Source organism: Oryx dammah, unplaced genomic scaffold (genome assembly GCF_014754425.2).
Source record: "Oryx dammah isolate SB20612 unplaced genomic scaffold, SCBI_Odam_1.1 HiC_scaffold_18, whole genome shotgun sequence".
Classification (NCBI taxonomy): Eukaryota; Metazoa; Chordata; class Mammalia; order Artiodactyla; family Bovidae; genus Oryx; species Oryx dammah.
The window spans coordinates 40,754,434-40,772,258 of NW_024070202.1; the positions used below are offsets into that span (position 1 = coordinate 40,754,434).

The window sequence follows — 17,825 nt, forward strand, 5'->3', positions numbered from 1 at the left end:
TTGGCTTACTTGAATACTAAGATTGATTTTATCATCAGTTCCTTTAATTTTAAAGTAGCAAAAGTTTGTACATCCTTTGTGAATTTAAGAGGTTTTGTTTTTATTTTATTTTTTAAATTGTTAATTGGAGAGTAATTGCTAGACCTGGATTATCTGGTCTATTTTGCGAATGTTTCATTAAATTTAAAGTACAAAGGTGGTAATTATGTGAACAGCAAAAGTAATATAAGATCCTCTCCCTTGGCCAATACGTACATCAGTATCTTTCCCTTTAAGCATTGAGACTATCCCAGCCTAGTAAGGAGATCAAACCTGTCAGTCCTTAAGAAAATCAATCCTGAATATTCACTGGAAGGACTGATGCTGAAGCTGAAGCTCCAGTACTTTGGCCAACATGATTTGAAGATCTGACTCATTGGCAAAGACCCTGATACTGGAAGATTGAACACAAAAGGAGAAGGGGACAACAGAGGATAAAATGGTTGGGTGGTATCACCGACTCAATAGACATGAGTTTGATCAATCTCCAAGGAAGCCTGGTGTGCTGCAGTCCACGGTGTTTCAAAGAGTCGGACACGACTGAGCCACTGAACAACACCAACAAGACCCTAGTAATGAGTAGATTCCAGCCAAATGGCTCTTATGTGTCATGGTCTCCAGCTGAGCGGAAAGCCACTTACCTTGAAACTTCTTTTTGCTCCATTGTATTGAAAGCTGATTTTTGAGAGAATAGTATCTTCTATCTAGTCACATGGTCCCTTGATTATTGCTTTTATGGGAAAATGGTACTCATCAACATGATAAGCAACTTTAGTGTAACTGTTAAAATGTCTTTGATATCTTCCTATGCATGAAGTATTCAGAATACATATGGAAAATATTTATAGTCCTACTTTTCAAGGATATTACACAGTAATGAGGGATAGAATCATATATAGCGGATTTTAATCCATGAGTAGATATCCTTAGCCTGCTCCCAGCCTGACCAATTACATTGACTTTATTACTCAAAGCCTTGATTAAAGTGATTAATAAAGAAATAGATGCTATGAGTTTGATCCCTGATTTTGTCACATTCTAAGCATTTAACTTGGGCAGGTTACTTAATTTATTTGTACCTCAGTTTCCTTATCTGTAAAATGGCTGTAATAGTATTAATATTAGGTTGAACTAATACAACTAGCATTTTGGAAAGTCAAAATCAGTGAATATGGTGAAATTAAATATTTATCCTCATATGTTGTTATAAGAATTAATAAATGTTAGCACTTAGTATAGTCTTAGCATATAGCAAGCATTCAATAAACATTGGCTGCTATTATTATAGAAATCCTATCCACCCTTTAGTGGGAGCACACTCATCTCATTTACTTCCCAGATTGCTCTAACTACTTTGTTCTTAGCATTACTGTATAAACCACTCATGTGGCAATAACTCATATAAAATCCTATGACATTTCTTTCTTTTCTTAAAAAAAATATTTTTGGCTGCACTGAGTCTGTGTTGCTGCACGTGGGCTTTCTCTAGTTGCAGTGTATGGGCTACTCACTGTGGGGGCTTTTCTTGTTGCAGAGGGCTCAAGGGCTCTCAGGCTTAGTCCTGGCTCATGGATTAAGTTGCCCCAGGGCATGTAGGTCTTTCCAGACAAGGCACTCCTGTCCTCTGCATTGGCGGGCAGATTCTTAACTACTGGACCACCAGGAAAGCCCCTGTGAAACTTCTTTTTCTGCTATTTAATCTGCTGCTTTTTTCTGCTATCATTTTAATATTGACTTGCCATCCAGTGAAATCAAAACTTCCTTGAAAAGTAGAATCATACAGAAAACAATTCTCATTATCTCTGCTCACTACTAAAATTTGTTTTGTTAGGACCAGTTACAAACAGTTTTTACATGTTCAAAAATGTTTTCGTATGTGTGGGCATTATGTACATGTGTGACTGTGCATGCTGAAAGAGAGAAGTATTTAATTCCCTTCTTGGTGTTCAACAGTATCAAATTTATTTTAAATTGCCTATTTTATACAGTATTCACTAAATATTAATCAAGTGATATTAACGACATCAAGGTGATGAATTATTGTTTGAAAATATTGGTAAAACTTTGTCCTCTTTCTGGTCTTTTGGTGGTTTATACTTTCCACACTCATGGCAGCTCATGTCCTTGACTTCATCTAGCAAAATTGCATAAACCTGCTAGACCTACACAATAGGAAACATAATAGGAAACATAGTCTAAAATACTGGTAAATAAATTTTCAGATACAATGGATAAAAAGCATGAAGTCCCAAAAAATTTACATTGGAAATAAAGAGTAAATAAATACATATATATGAAATGTATTGATTATTCTAGGCTATTTCAAATGCTCATGTCAGGGTGATAGCTTTATGGTGAATGATGTTGGATTTGTGATTTCTGAAGAAGATTTAGCTTAGGAACCAGGGACCAGGCTTCAGGCACTCAGAATTTTGTGTGGCAGAAGTTTATTACAATGAAAAAGGACAGAGGAAGCTTCTGACATAGACATCAGAAGAGGGCTGGAGACTGACCCACTTGCTAGTCTTGTCAAGGCCTTATATACTTTTTCAGTTGGTTACTAACAATAGAATGATCTTACCAGACCCACTCCCACCATATCCATCTTAAGATAATAGGACTATCAATAGTACTGGAGTGGGGTGCCATTGCCTTCTCCTAGAAAGGTCTTACCAGACCCCAAAGAAGATGTCCTTTTCATCATAATGGACTAGAATGCAAAAGTAGGAAGTCAAGAGATAACTGGACTAACAGGCAAGTTTGGCCTTGGGACGCAAAATGAAGCAGGGCAAAGGCTAATAGAGTTTTCCTAAAAGAATTCACTGGTCATAGCAAACACCCTCTTGCAACAACACAAGAGAGGACTACACATGGACATCACCAGATGGTCAACACCAAAATCAGATTGATTATATTCTTTGCAACTGGAGATGGAGAAGCTCTATACAATCAGCAAAAACAAGACTGGGAGCTGACTGTGGCTCAGATCATGAACTCCTTATTGCCAAATTCAGACGTAAATTGAAGAAAGTAGTGAAACCACTAGACCATTCACGAATGACCTAAATCAAATCCATTACGATTATACAGTGGAAGTAACAAATAGATTCAAGGGATAAGATCTGATAGAGTACCTGAAGAACTATGGACAGAGGTTCGTGACATTCTACAGGAGGCAGTGATCAAGACCATCTCCACGAAAAAAAAATGCAAAAAAGCAAAATGGTTGTCAGAGAAGGCCTTACAAATAGCTGAGAAAAGAGGAGAAGCTAAAGGCAAAGGTGAAAAGACATACCCATTTAAATACAGAGTTCCAAATAATAGCAAGGAGAGATAAGAAACCTTTCCTCATTGATCAATGCAAAGAAATAGAGGAAAACAATAGAATGGGAAAGACTAGAGATCTCTTCAAGAAAATTAGAGATACCAAGGGAACATTTCATGCAAAGATGGGCTCAATAAAGGACAGAAAAGTACGAACCTAACAGAAGCAGAAGATATTCAGAAGAGGTGGCAAGGATACGTAGACGAACTATACAAAAAATGTTTTCGTGACCCAGATAACCATGGTGGTGTGATCACTCACCTATAGCCAGACATCCTGGAATGCAAAGTCAAGTGGGCCTTAGGAAGCATTACTATGAACAAAGGAAGTGGAGGTGATGGAATTCAGTTGAACTGTTTCAAAGCATAAAAGATGATGCTGTTAAAGTACTGCATTCAGTATGCCAGCAAATTTGAAAAACTCAACAGTGGCCATAGCACTGGACAAGATCAGTTTTCTTTCCAGTCCCAAAGAAAGGTTAATGCCAAAGAATGTTCAGACTACCACACAGTTGCAGTCATCTCACATGGTAGCAACGTAATGCTCAAAATTCTCCAAGCCAGGCTTCAACAGTATGTGAACTGTGAGTTTCCAGATGTTCAAGCTGGATTTAGAAAAGGCAGAGGAACCAGAGATCAAATTGCCAACATCCGCTGGATCATTGAAAAAGCAAGAGTTCCAGAAAAATATCTACTTCTGCTTTATTGACTACACCAAAGCCTTTGACTGTGTGGATCACATCAATGTGGAAAATTCTTCAAGGGATCAGAATACCAGACCACCTTACCTGCCTCCTGAGAAATCTGTATGCAGGTCAAGAAGCAACAGAACCGGTCATGGAACAACAGACTGGTTCCAACTTAAGAAAGGAGTACGTCAAGGCTGTATATTGACACCGTGCTTATTTAACTTGTATACGGAATACATTATGAGAAATGCTGAGCTGGATGAAGCAGAAGCTGGAATCAAGATTGCCAGGAGAAATATCAATAATCTAGATGTGCAGATGACACCACCTTTATGGCAGAAAGTGAGGAGGAACTAAAGAGCCTCTTGATTAAGGTGAAAGAGGAGAGCAAAAATGCTGGCTTAAAACTAAAACCAATACAATATTGTAAAGTTAAAAAAAAAAAAAAGACTTTGAACTTAAAAAAAAACCCTCAACACCCAAAAAACAACGATCATGGCATCTGGTCCCATCACTTCATGGTAAATAGATGGGGAAACAATGGAAACAGTGACAGACTTTATTTTTTTTGGACTCCAAAATCACTGCAGATGGTGACTGCAGCCATGCAATTAAAAGATGCTTGTTCGTTGGAAGAAAAGCTATGATCAACCTAGATAGCATATTAAAAAACAGAGATATTACTTTGCTGAGAAAAGTCCATATAATCAAAGCTATGATTTTTCCAGTAATCAATATGGATGTGAGAGTTGGACCGTAAAGAAAGCTGAGCACAAAAGAATTGATGCTTTTGAACTGTGGTGTTGGAGAAGACTCTTGAGAGTCCCTTGGAGAGCAAGATCAAAGCAGTCAGTCCTAAAGGAAATCTGTCCTGTATATACATTGGAAGTACTAATGCTGAAGGTGAAGCTCCAGTACTTTGGCCACCTGATGCAAAGAACTGACTCATTGGAAAAGACTCTAATGGGAAAGATTAAAGGCAGGAGGAGAAGGGGAAGACACAGGATGAGATGGTTGGATGGCATCATCGACTTTATGGACATGAGCTTGAGAAAACTCCAGGAGTGGACTTCCAGGAGGGAAGGTACAGGGAAGCCTGGCTTGCTGCAGTCCATAGGTTGCAAAGAGTCGACAGGACTGAGCTCCTGAACTGAACTGAACCAGACCCATTCCCACATAAGATAACAGGATTAGTCAGAAGGTTCTTGTTAAGGAGAAACACATTCTTGAGCAAGATACATTGTTATATAATCATTTGGACAGAGCTTAAGGAAAAATATACCCTGAGCAACATGAGTTGTTTTGTTGTATAATCATTAGCTCTGGGCTTAAAGAAAATAAAGTTTTATGTGACTAAGACAAAGAAATTTGGAAAAAAGTCTGTCTTTTTCTCCTCCTTGAGAGCCCTGGACCTGTTTCTCCTCCTTGAGGGCCCCAGACTCATTATCAACCTATGTAAGAATTAACTCCTCAAGGGTACCATCCTTTAGAATCAGAAGATAACATATAGTCTCAACTCTGTACTTTAAAAATTAGATAACAACATGAGATTATTTTCTGATCTTTTATAATTAAGCACTTTAATTATTTTTTAAAATGGCTGTTGTATATAGGTAATAACTTTTCAATTTGGTATTTATTATATGAAGCAAGTAATCTGCAGTGGCTTCAATAGTAAATAAAAGTTGACAAGTTCTAAACTGTATGTATTTTTAAAATAACAGAATTAATCTAAGTGTTCCTAAGGCAGGGGTAAGGCACTTTGTGCTCTGGGATTATACAGAATTCACAGGTATAACACCTACTGTTGACCAATTTGTCTGTTCTTTTGTCTCTGCATTCAGATTCTCTATAAAGCAAATCACTGTTTAGTTTTATCTGTAATCTCTATTGTAAAGATTAAATCTCTCTGAGCTCTGACCTTTGGAAGTATTTGTCCTGTGCTTGTCACTCAGTTGTATCTGACTCTTTGCAACCCCATGGACTGTAGTCCGCCAGACTCCTTTGTCCATGGGATTCTTCCGGCAATAATACTGGAGTGCCTAATTCAAATTGCTTATAAAACTTGGAACTTTTTTCTCCTAAGGTATACATTTCTGGCAGTAACACAATTGGCCATCTTGCAGTCTGCTATTTTTACTCTTTTCTCTCTCTCTGCTTTTAGCCCCTTTATCCTATTGCATCTCATCACCCATTAGTTCTAAAATATCCACCACTCTAGACAGAGTGCATTTTGTTATGTGCATACTGTGCAAAGATCTTTCTAAAAGGGAATCTTAAATTCTCCTTAAAAGTGGTCATGTCCTACCTAACTTTTGTTGGTTTTCTTGTTTTTAGTCTCCTCAATTTCCAACACTTTATATTTCAGAATTATACAGTTTGAGACTATGTAAAGTATCTAGTCTCTTCCAGATGGCCTATGTTTGGAAATTGGCTCATCCTCTTTCTGGCTAGGTGAGACTGCAAGTCAGTTTAAGCTCTTGTGACTGTAAAATGGGAAAAATAATATGTTCTGATAGGTATTTGTGAAGACTAGATGAATATTTATATATATTGCTTACTTGCTAAATCGCTTCAGTCATGTCTGACTCTTTGTGACCCCATGGCCAGTAGCCCACCAGTCTCCACTGTCAGTAGAATTCTCCAGGCAAGAATACTGGGGTGAGTAACCATTCTGTTCTCTGGATGAAGCTGTTAGTAGTAGAAATAGCATGTCTGTGAGGGAAGTGGCATGCTGCAGTCCATGAAGTCACAAAGAGTTGGACATGACTTAGCGACTGAAAAACAAAATATACTAAATGCAATTTAACGTAGTGTTATTTGATGAAGCTCTTTTGTTGTTGTTCAACTCTTTGCTACCCCATGGACTGCAGCATGCCAGGCTTCCCTATCCTTCAAGGTCTCCCAGAGTTTAACTCATGTCCGTTGAGTTGTTAATGTTATCAAACCATCTCATCCTGTGTCACTCCCTTCTCCTTCTGCCTTTCTGCCATTAGTTCCTCTTTGCTTTCTGCCATTAGAGTGGTATCATCTTCTTGTCTCAGGTTGTTATTTCTCCCGGCAATCTTGATTCCAGCTTGTGATTCATCCAGCTCAGCATTTCTCATAATGTACTCTGTATTCAAGTTAAATAAGCACGGTGTCAATATACAGCCTTGACGTATTCCTTTTCCAATTTGGAACCAGTCTGTTGTTCCATGACTGGTTCTGTTGCTTCTTGACCTGCATACAGATTTCTCAGGAGGCAGGTAAGGTGGTCTGGTATTTCCATCTCTTGAAAAATTTTCCAGTTTGTTGTGAACCACAGTCAAAAGGTTTAATGTAGTCAGAGAAGGCAGAGGTGGAAGTTTTTTTTCTGGAATTCTCTCGCTTTTTCTGTGATTCAGTGGATGCTGGGAATTTGATCTCTGGTTCCTCTGCCTTTTCTAAATTCAGCTTGTACATTAGGAAGTTCTTGGTTCACGTAGTGTTGAAGCTTGGCTTGAGGGATTTTGAGCATTATCTTGCTAGCATGTGAAATAAGCACAATTGTATGGTAGTTTGAAGATTTTTTGGCATTGCCCTTCTTTGGGATTGGAATGAAAACCGACCTTTCCCAATCCTGTGGCCACTGTTGAGTTTTCCAAATTTGCTGGCTTATTAAGTGCAGCACATTAACAGCATCATCTTTTAGGATTTGAAATAGCTTAGCTAGAATTCTATCACCTCCATTAGTTTTGTTTGTAGTAATAGTTCCTAAGGTCCACTTGACTTCATACTCTAAGATGTCTGGTTTTAGATGAGTGATCACACCTCTGTGGTTATCTGAGTCATCAAGGTATTTTTTGTATAGTTCTGTGTATTCTTGCCACCTCTTCTTAATCTCTTCTACTTCTGTTGAGTCCTAGCCATTTCTGTCCTTTATTGTACTCATCTTTGCATGAAATGTTCCCTTGGTATCTCTGTTTTTCTTGAAGAGATCTCTAGTCTTTCCAGTTCTATTGTTTTCCTCTACTTCTCTGCATTGTTCACTTTAGGATGGCTTTCCTATTCTCCTTTCTGTTCTCTGGAGCTCTGCATTCAGATGGGTATATCTTTCTCTTTCCCCTTTGCCTTTCACTTCTCTTCCTTTCTCAGCTATTTTAAGGCTTCCTCTTGCAATCATTTACCTTGTTACATTTCTTTTTCTTGGGGATGGTTTTGGTAATCACCTTCGGTACAGTGTTATGAGCCTCCATCCATAGTTCCTCAGACACTCTTGTCTACTAAATCTAATCCCTTGAATCTATTTGTCACACTCCACTGTGTAATCATAAGGCATGTGATTTAGGTCATACATGAATTTCCTAGTGGTTTTCCTTACTTCTTCCCATTTAAGCCTGAATTTTGCAATAAGGAGCTAATTACCTGAGCCATAGTCAGATCCAGGTCTTGTTTTTGCTGACTACATAGAGCTTCTCTCTTTTTGGCTGCAAAGAATATAATCGTTCTAATTTTGCTATTGACCATTTTGATATGTCCATGTGTAGCGTCATCTCTTGTATTGTTGGTAAAGGGTGTTTGCTATGCCCGGTGTGTTCTCTCGAGGCAACTATACCTAGTATATAGTATAGTATATTTGATACCAATTTCTAAATGCAGATTTTTTATATCTAATATCTAATGGAAAATAAACACCAACTACTGTTGTCTGTCCCATCATTAGTTAAATATTCTGATATTCAGTTCAGTTCAGTCACTCAGTCATGTCCGACTCTTTGCAAACCCATAGACTGCAGCACGCCAGGCTTCCCTGTCCATCACCAGCTCCCAGAGCCTACCTATACTCATGTCCATTGTGTCGGTGATGCCTTCCAATCATCTCATCCTCTGTCGTCCCCTTCTCCTCCTGCCTTCAATCTTTCTCAGCATCAGGGTGTTTTCCAGTGACTCGATTCTTTGCATCAGGTTGCCAAAATATTGGGGTTTCAGTTTCACCTATTCTGATATTCAAAGCATCCTAAATCTTACCCACATTGTTCTCTTTTATATTTTTGGCACATTTTCTACATTTGTCCTTCCCTTGTCACAACATTTAGTTACATTTCCAGTACTTTATCCATTATATTAGCCTGTTCTTTGACCCCTTTATTTGCAGCCCTCTTTGGATGTTCAAAGTTTTATACTTCAAAATTAAACTCAAGTCTCACCATTTTCCTGAAGTTATTTATCACTCTGAGAAAGTTCTCTTTCTAAATTACATTTATATAGCCTCCAATTAAAATAAATAAGTTTATATTAAAAAATAAATTACATTTATGTTTCCGTATTATATATTTTATAATTCAATGATAGAATTTCTTTTTTTTTTAACTAAAATGCTTTTTCCCCAATTGAAAGATATTTCTTGAAGTAAATATTTATTTTATTCTGTCTTAGTCTCTATGCAAAAGCAAATTTCTGATGTCTAAAAACTCCTATTTCCTCAGGATTAACATTGTGAATTTAGAGGGAAAATATTAAATAAACACTAAGGAAATCAGAGCGCTTCCTTGGTGACTCAGCAGGTAAAGAATCTGCCTGCAGCTGCGGAGGACCTGGGTTTGATCCGTGGGTTGAGAAGATCCCCTGAAGGAGGGAAAGGCAACTCACTGTAGTATTCTGGCCTGGAGAATTTCATGGACTTCATAGTCATGGGGTTGCAAAGAGTCAGACATGACTGAGCAGCTAACGTAGAGCTAGAAAATTGATAGTACACCTTTCTTGTCATCTAATGAGAGTCTATGTCTATACTATCTTGAATAATAAAAGAATAGACTACCACTATTGAAATATTGATCATCAATTATATATTGGAAAAATAATCTTAATATAAAATATGATGCACTGGAAGATTATTGTGACTTTTCTGCTCTGAAGACTTTTCCATAATATAAGTTATAGTCTCTGTGTTAGAACCAATACAATATTGTAAAGTAATTAGCCTCCAATTAAAATTAAAAATAAATAAATAAAAAGAACTGACTCTGTTTTCTCTAAATAAAATGTTGTTGTACAAAGTCTGTATATCAAGTCACTGTATTTTTAGTTAAAACTATAGCCATTTTGTTAAGTAAATAATGTAATATGTCCTACATTTCATTTCTGAAAGTATTTTCTGGGAGTCAAGTTTAAAGTGTCATCAAAAGGAAATAAGACCATCATATATTACACATATTTTAAAAAGCAGTATAGCAAGTACAAGATTTTTACCAGTTTTTCCAGATATTAATGTGTTAATGTTAACTACAATTATGCTTAAGTTATATAAAGAAATGTGATTTTACTTTTCTCAGTATTAACCAGAGTCAGCTACTTTTATAAATGTACTGTCACAAAATACAGTTACTTGTTTCTTATTCAAACATATCAGTATATTCTTTGGACATAATTAAAAGCAATTACTCAGAGGTTAAAGTGTCTGCCTGCAGTGTGGGAGACCTGGGTTTGATACCTGGGTCAGGAACATCCCCTGGAGAAGGAAATGGCAACCCACTCCAGTATTCTTGCCTGGAGAATCCCATGGACGGAGGAGCCTGGTAGGCTGCAGTCCATGGAGTTGCAAAGAGTTGGACATGACTGAGCAACTTCACTTCACTTCACTTTACTAATAATCAGTTAAGAGATATAGAAAATAAGTAGATGTAAAATATATCAAAAAGTTATTGTGAGAGGAGGAGAATACAAATGCAGGATTTCTAAAATGCATTTGAAAATGAGATCAACAACCTAAGACAATAATGCATATGTAAATAGACTACTATACAATAACCACATGGTAATCACAAACCAAAGATCTAAAACATATATACATATAAAAAAGGAAGAAATCATAACAATAAAAAGTCAGAAAGTGAAGTCACTCAGTCATGTCCTACTCCTTGTGACCCCATGGACTGTAGCCCACCAGGCTCCTCCGTCCGTGGGATTTTCCAGGAAGAATACTGGAGTGGGTTGCCATGCCCTTCTCCAGGGGATCTTCCCAACCCAGGGAACAAACCCAGTTCTCCTGCACTGTAGGCAGATGCTTTACCATCTGAGCCACCAGGGAAGTCCCATAACAGTAAAGACAGGCATCAAATCATAAGAGAAGAGAGAAAAAGAAGAAAGAGGAAAACAATGTCCTACGAAAACATATCCATAATATTAACAAATGGCAACAAGAACTTACATATCAATAATTACAGTAAATATATATGGACTTAATGTTTCAACCAAAAAATCTAATGTCTGAATGGATACAAAAACAGACCCATATACATGTTGTGATATGAGATTCATTTCAGATCTATACACAGACTAAAACGAGGGATGGAATAGGGTATTCCATGCAAATGAAATGCAAAAGAAAGCCAGAATAGCAATACTTACATCAGACAAAATGGATTTAAAAATATAGACTGTTATAACGGACAGAGAAAGATACTCCATAATGATCAAGGGATCAAGCCAAGAAGATATAATATTTGTAAATATATATTTGCCCAACATAGGAGCACACAAACATATAAGGCACATGTGAATGGACATAAAAGAAGAAATCAACAATAACGCAATAATAATAGAGGACTTTAACAACCCTCTTACATCATATAGATCATCCATATAGAAAATCAATCTGGAAACATTGGCCTTAAATGATACATTAGACAAATCGGCTTACTTGATATGTGTGTGTACATATATGTGTGTATATATATATATATATATGAACATTCCACTCTAAAACAGAATATAGTTTCATTTCAATTGCATCTGGAACACTGTCCAGGAGAAATTCCATACTAGGTTATAAAAGAAACCTTGATAAATGTAAGAAGATTTAAATACTTTTAAGCACCTTTCCCAACAATGTGATGAGACTTGAAATAAACTGAAAGAAAAAAAAATCAGAAATTTTCTTTAAAAATCACAGAGAAGCTAAACAGTATGACACTAAACAACCAATGGATCACTGAAGAAATTGAAGAGGAAATAATAAATTACCTAGAAACGAAAATGAAAACATCCAAAACCAGTGGTTTGCGGCAAAGGCACTTTTAAGAGGAAAGTTTACAAGTTTACCTCAGGAAACAAGAAAAAAATCTCAACCTAAAATTACACCTAAAGAAACTAAAGAAAGAAAAACAAAAAGTAGAAGGGAAGGAATCATAAACATCAGAAATAGAAACTTAAAAAATGCAGAAGATCAGTGGAACTAAAAGGTGATTCTTTGAAAAGATAAAGCTGATAATCCTTTAGCCAGGCTCATCAAGAAAAAAAAAGAGAAATGATCTAAATCAGTAAAATTAGAAATGTAAAAGTGGAAGTTATCACTGACACCATAGAAGTACAAAAGATATTAAGAGGCTACTGTGAACAACTGTGTGCCAATAAAATGGACAGCCTAATCTAAGAAATAGACAAATTCTAAGGTACAGTATCTCAAGACTAAACCAAGAAATAAAAAATATGAAAAGACCAATTACCAGTAATGAATTGAATCAGCAAATTAAAGACTCCCAACAAATAAAAGTATAGGATCAGATGGCCTTGCAGTTGAACTCCGCTAAACACTTAGAGCCGTGGTGACTACCTCTCCTTCTGAGACTAGTCCCAAAAATTTCAGAGGAAGGAATATTTCTGAACTCATTCTATGAGTCCAGCATCACTCTGATACCAAAACCAGAGAAACCGAGTAAAAGAAAAAAAAGGGAACCAAAAGTCAGTATCACTGATGAACATAAATGTAAACACCCTTAACAGTGTGGTAACGGAATGCAACAATACATTAAAAGGATCATCCATATGATCAAGTGGCATTTATTCCGGTGATGGAAGGATTTTTCACTATCTTCAAATCAACCAATGTGATATACCATATTAACTAATGAAGAATAAAACCTGTATGATAATCTCAATAGTTGCAGGAAACTTTTTAGATAAAATTTGACATCCATTTATGATAAAAATTCTCCAGGAGGTAGGCATAGAGGTAACCTCCTCAGCATAATAAAGGCATGATCCATCATAGCTAACATCATACTCAATGAAGAGAAGCTGAAAGTATTTCCTCTGAGATAAGGAACAAGACAAAGACGCACACTGTTTCCATTTCTGTTCAATGTAGTTTTGGAAGTCCTAACCGCACCCATCAGAGAAGGAAATTGGAAAGGAAGAAGTAAAACTGTTACTTTTACAGATAACATGTATTATGCGTAGACAATCTTAAAACTGCCATCTAGAAAACTACTAGAGTTCATCAATGAATTCAGTAAACATTCAGGAGAGAAAATTAATATACAGAAATCTGTTGCATTTCTATACACTTAACAGTGAACTAGCAGGGAAATTAAGGAAACAGTCCTATTTACAATTGCATCAAAGAAGATATAATACCTAGAAATAAATCTACCTCAGGAGATAACAGACCTGTACTTGGAAAACTGTGAGAGAGTTAAAATAAAGAACACACAAGCAGATACAAAGATACTGTATTTTTGGATTGGATGAAATAACATTATTAAAATGACCATACTACCCAAGGCAGACTAAAGATTCAGTGTAATCCCTACTGAGTAGCAATGGCATTTTTCAGAGTAGTACAACAAATAATTTAAAAATCTGTATAGAAACAAGAAGTTCCCAAATAGCCAAAACAGTATTGAGGAAAAAAAAAAAAATGGAGCTGAAATTATCAAGCTTCCTGAGTTCAGAGACTCATACAAAGCTGCAATAATGAAAATAGTATTGTACTGTCACAAAAACAGACATATAGATGAAAGGAGCAGAATAGAGAACCCAGAAATAAATCCACACATCTATGATCAATCAAGAACTTACAATGAAAGTGAAAGTGTTAGTCACTCAGTCATGTCCAATTCTTTGTGACCCCATGGACTGTAATCCTCTAAGAGCCTCTGCCCATGGGATTTCCCAGACAAGAATACTGGAGTAGGTAGCCATTCCTTTCTCCAGGGGATCTTCCTAACCCAGGGACCAACGCAGGGTTGCCTGTTTTGCAGGCAATTTCTTTAGAATCTGATTACCAGGAAAAGAAGACCGTTTCTTCACCAAGTGGTGCTGGGAAAGCTGAATAGTCTCATTGTAAATCAATGAAATTAGAACACTCCTTCATACCATATACAAAAATAAGCTCAAAATGGATTAAAGACCTAAACTCAAAGCTGTATACCCATGAAACTTTTAGAAGGAAAGGTAGATAGGACACTCCGTGACATAAATCCCTTTAGCTCTGTCTCCAAAAGCAAAGGGAATAAAAATGAAGATAAACAAATGAGACCTAGTTTTCTTAAAAGTTTTGGTACAGCAAAGGAAAGATTGTTGAAGTGAAGACAGCTTACTGAAGGGGAGAAACTGTTTAAAAATGATAAGACCACGGGTAAGAGGTTAATGGCAAAAATATATAGATATCTCATGCAACTCAACATAGAAAAACAAAAAACAAAAAACAGAACAATCCATTTTAAAAATAGGCAAGAGAACTTAGTATATTTTTAAATTTTTATTTATTTTTACTGAAGTATAATTGATTTATAATGTTCTTAATTCCTATATAGAGCATGTATGTGTTAGTCACTCAGTCGTGTCTGACTCTCCGCAAACCCATGGACTACAGCCTGCCAGGTTCCTCTGTCCATGGGATTCTCCAGGCAAGAATACAAAGTGGGTTGCCATTTCCTTCTCCATATAGAGCATAGTGATTCAGTTATACCTAAATATACATTCTTTTTAAATAGTCTTTTCCATTATTATTTATCATGGGATATTTTTTAAAATTGGAGGACACTTGCCATAGAATGTTGTATTAGTTTCTGCTGTACAGTGTTAATCAGCTATATATACATCTGTTCTCTCCCTCCCACTGCCCTCCGCATCCCACCCCTCTAGATTATCATTGAGTACCATACTGAGTTCCCTGTGTTACACAGCAGCTTCCCACTAGCTGTTTTATACATGATTATATATATATATATATGAATGCTACTCTCTCAATTTGTCCTGCCTTCTCCTTCTTCCACTATATCCACAAGTCTCCTGTACATCTGCATCTTTATTCCTGCCCTGCAAATAGATTCATCAGTACCATTTGTCTAGATTCCATATATATATGTGTATGTGTGTTCATATTTGTTTTCTCTTTCTGACTTACTTCACTCTGAACGACAGACTCTAGATTTATCCACCTAACTGCAAATGACCCAGTTTCACTTCTTTATATGGCTATGTAAAATTCCATGGTATATGTGTACTGTAATTTCTTTATCCATTAATCTCTCAATGGACATCTAGGTTGTTTCTAAGTCCTGGCTATTGTAAATAGTGCTGCAGTGAACATTGGTGCCAGACATCCTGGAATGTGAAGTCAAGTGGGCCTTAGAAAGCATCACTATGAACAAAGCTAGTGGAGGTGATGGAATTCCAGTTGAGCTATTTCATATCCTGAAAGATGATGCTGTGAAAGTGCTGCACTCAATATGCCAGCAAATTTGGAAAACTCAGCAGTGGCCACAGGACTGGAAAAGGTCAGTTTTCATTCCAATGCCAAAGAAAGGCAATGCCAAAGAATGCTCAAACTACCGCACAATTGCACTCATCTTACATGGTGGGTAATGCTCAAAATTCTTCAAGCCAGTCTTCAGCAATACATGAACCGTGAACTTCCAGATGTTCAAGTTGGTTTTAGAAGAGGCAGAGGAACCAGAGATCAAATTGCCAACATCCACTGGATCATTGAAAAAGCAAGAGAGTTCCAGAAAACCATCTATTTCTGCTTTATTGACTATGCCAAAGCCTTTGACTGTGTAGATCACAATAAACAGTGGAAAATTCTGAAAGAGATGGGAATACCAGAACACCTGACCTGCCTCTTGAGAAACCTGTATGCAGGTCAGGAAGCAACAGTTAGAACTGGACATGGTAAAACAGACTGGTTCCAAATAGGAAAAGGAGTACGTCAAGGCTGTATATTGTCCCCCTGCTTATTTAACTTCTATGCAGAGTACATCATGAGAAATGCTGGGCTGGAAGAAGCACAGGCTGGAATCAAGTTTCCCAGGAGAAATATCAATAACCTCATATATGCAGATGACATCACCCTTATGGCAGAAAGTGAAGAAGAACTAAAGAGCCTCTTGATGAAAGGGAAAGAGGAGAGTGAAAAAGTTGGCCTAAAGCTCAACATTCAGAAAGCTAAGATCGTGGCATCTGGTCCCATCACTTCATGGGACATAGATGGAGAAACAGTGGAAACAGTGTCAGACTTTATTTTTTGGGGGGGCTCCAAAATCACTGCAGATGGTGACTGCAGCCATGAAATTAAAAGACGCTTACTCCTTGGAAGGAAGGTTATGACCAACCTAGACAGCATATTCAAAAGCAGAGATGTTACTCTGCCAACAAAGGTCCATCTAGTCAAGGCTATGGTTTTTCCAGTGGTCAGTTATGGATATGAGAGTTGGACTATAGAGAAAGCTGAGTGCTGAAGAATTGATGCTTTTGAACTGTGGTGTTGGAGAGGACTCTTGAGAGTCCCTTGGACTGCAAGGAGATCCAACCAGTCAATGCTAAAGGAAATCAGTCCTGAATATTCACTGGAAGGACTGATACTGAAGCTGAAGCTTCAGTATTTTGGCCACCTGATGCCAAGAGCTGACTCATTTGAAAAGAGCCTGATGCTGGGAAAGATTGAGGGCAGGAGGAGAAGGGGACAACAAAGGATGAGATGGTTGGATGGCCTCACTGACTCAATGGACATGAGTTTGGGTAAACTCCAGGAATTGGTGATGGATAGTGAGGCCTGGCATGCTGTGGTTCATGGGGTTGCAAAGAGTCGGACATGACTGAGTGACTGAACTGAACGTTGGTGTACTTGTGTCCTTTTTTTAAATTTATTTTTAATTGAAGAATAACTGCTTTACAGTGTTGGGTTGGTTTCTGCCATATATCAACATGAATCAGCTACAGGTATACGTATTTTTCCTCCCTCTTCAACCTCCCTCCCACCTTTTACCCATCTATTTATCACAGAGCACCAGGTGGAGCTCCCTGTATTATTCCACGACTTCACGTTAACTATCTGTTTTGCATATGGTAATATATGTATTTCAGTGCTCTTCTCTGTTTGTCCCATGTTCTCCTCCCACCGCTGTGTCCATAAGTCTGGTCTCTATGTCTGAGTTTCTGTTCCTGCCTTGCAAATAGGTTCATCAGTACCATTTTTCTAGATTGTATATATATATGTGTTAATGTACAATATTTGTTTTTCTCTCTCTGACTTACTTCTCTCCGTGTAGCAGGTTCTAGATTCATCTACCTCACTAGAACTGACTCAAATCTGTTGCTTTTTATGGCTGAGTAATATTTCATTGTATATATGTATCACAACTTCTTTATTCATCTGTCAGTGAGCATCTAGGTTGTTTCCATGTCCTGGCTATCGTGAATAGTGCTTCAGTGAACACTGGGGTACATGTGTCTATTTCATTTACAGTTTTCTCAGGACATATGCCCAGTAGTGGGATTGCTGGATTGTGTGGTAGTTTTATTCCTAGTTTTTTAAAGAAATGTCCATACTGTTTGCCATAGTAGCTGAATCAATTTACATTCTCACCAACAGTGCTAGAGGGTTCCCTTTTCTCCACATTCTCTCCAGCATTTATTGTTTGGAGAGGAAATATAGATGGCCAACATCACATAACATGCTCAACCTTATTAATCATCAAGAAAATATAAGTCAAAACCACAGTGATATATCACCTCACACCTGTCAAAATG

General features: G+C 37.2%; 1 protein-coding gene across 1 annotated transcript in view; it reads right to left on the bottom strand.

Moving 5' to 3' along the window:
• Positions 1-17,825, bottom strand: part of LOC120878122 (platelet glycoprotein 4-like) — a 71,260-nt gene that overhangs the window by 37,717 nt on the left and 15,718 nt on the right.